The sequence below is a fragment of the Protopterus annectens genome, chromosome 8.part0 (assembly GCF_019279795.1).
Source record: "Protopterus annectens isolate FY-2018-M chromosome 8.part0, PAN1.0, whole genome shotgun sequence".
Lineage (NCBI taxonomy): Eukaryota > Metazoa > Chordata > Ceratodontiformes > Protopteridae > Protopterus > Protopterus annectens.
In genome coordinates this window covers 1402281540-1402283412 of record NC_056741.1, presented here as the reverse complement: position 1 = coordinate 1402283412, position 1873 = coordinate 1402281540, and the positions used below count along the sequence as shown (strand labels likewise).

The window sequence follows — 1873 nt, the reverse complement described above, 5'->3', positions numbered from 1 at the left end:
AGAATAAGCAGAAATAATATGTGAGAAGGGTAGATAAGAATTTATTTTATGTAATATGGATTATTTGGAATGAAAGATTGAATCAAATTTTGTTTAATGGGAAATAGATTTTTGCAGATGCATTGTGAAAAATCAGATTATGGCTGTGGAAGAAGGAGTGGGGGTCATTTATGGAAGATGAAGAGGATGTTATGAAAAAAAATGATAAACAGTAAAATGAAATAGAAATGTGTATATATGTGCCTGTAAATATGTACATTTTGTAAATATGTAAATACTGTTTTATGTTGTGTTAAATAAAGGACTACATTTCTTTTTGATAGGTGCCATATGATTTTTTCTATCCGCTTGAGCTACCACTACCTCAAGCAGATGGGACCACTGTTTAACATCTCACTTGAAGGAGGATATACTCAGGAGTGGAGCACCCCTTATGCTGCACTGCAGTGTCAGCAATCCATCTACCTGGTATGGGAACAGAACCCACTGCCTTCTGCACTAAAGGTAAGTGTGCTACATTTTGTACCTCTGAAACTGCTCCAAGGGCTAAATCTTCTTGCAAATGTGTATCACTGTATATTTTAGGAATCCTTCATTTTTTTTTTAATTATATGAACTGCCTTCACTTCCACATTTTCAGTGCTAGGATGTGATCATGCATATTAGAAAAGTAATATGCGTATTAATCAATTTTATCACTTGGAAAATATTAATGACATAAAACACCTCCATTGCTGTCTAATCACAGTCCCAAATCCATATTGGCATATCACAGTGTTCAGCACTCAAGCCTCTGGTCTTCTCCATCTTTATTAATGACATATCATAAAAATTGAAAAAAATCTGTATCTATCTCTGATCAGATGAAATAGTTATTTAGTAGTGTGCCATCTATGTGAAAACTATCAAACAAATTCCAATTAATGCCATTGCTAAAATCTGCCACTGGTTCAACTAGCACAAAATCCATATTATTATGAGTGGATACCAAAATTATGCTATGCTCTTTGAAATAAGTACTGATATCAGGTGGCCTGTTTAATAGCCTACATGTTCTTGTTGGAAACAATTAGTACATTGCAAAAATTGGATGTGTAGAAAGATTCCCAAATGACCAGATAAAAATCTACAAGCTATCTTATGCAAAATTCTTGAATGGCTGAGTGTCAATTATAGGCTTTGTAGATTTCTCTGCTGTAAAGCTATGGAAGGCATAACTGCAAATTCTACTAACACAAAAAAACATAATACTTAATTGCTAATTCCTCTGCTTTTATTACCAAATCCTTTCAGGAACTACTACTTGTTGACAACATCTGCTGTGATTTATTATCCTATAGCTAAGAGTTAATTGTAGACCTCAGATGCTGTATCTATTTCTAAGGACATAGAGGGGTTAATCTGCTAGATATACTGTGCTTTACTGTTGTGCAGTTTTATAGCTTGCTCTATCTGACTGTAAAATTTTGTTTGCTAATTAGAGATCTTGCATACACCAGGACCTCTGAACTCACCTTATGCCAATTTGATGGAACAGCTTCTTGAAACAAGAAATACTTATTTTCTGGGATGGAAAGGGGAAACCAGTGAATTCAAAATGTCCTACTAATTCGGCATTAATGATGGCCACATGAGGTACTGTCTAACCATTTCTGTCCCCTTTTCTATAGTGATAGAACTGTATAATGCTACTACATCAATAGCTACCTGAGAAAATTTCCTTTCCACTTCACTTTTCTAAATGTGTCAAGAAAATGCCAGCTCTCTGTTATATATCGGGAATTTTAAAAACATCTATTTTAAAAATGTCATCTAAAATGCTTATTTATTCTGTTTTACAACTTCTGCATGTTATAATTGCTCTAAAAGGGAG

At 34.0% G+C, this 1873-nt stretch overlaps 1 long non-coding RNA gene across 1 annotated transcript in view; it reads left to right on the top strand.

Annotated features, from left to right (window-relative positions):
* The first annotated feature begins 331 nt into the window (after window positions 1-331).
* LOC122808098 overlaps window positions 332-1873 on the top strand; it is a 1890-nt gene continuing 348 nt past the window's right edge. The window contains exons 1-2 of the long non-coding RNA XR_006365788.1: window positions 332-504; window positions 1482-1635. This is a non-coding gene — a long non-coding RNA (uncharacterized LOC122808098). The remainder of the gene's footprint in view (window positions 505-1481; window positions 1636-1873) is intronic.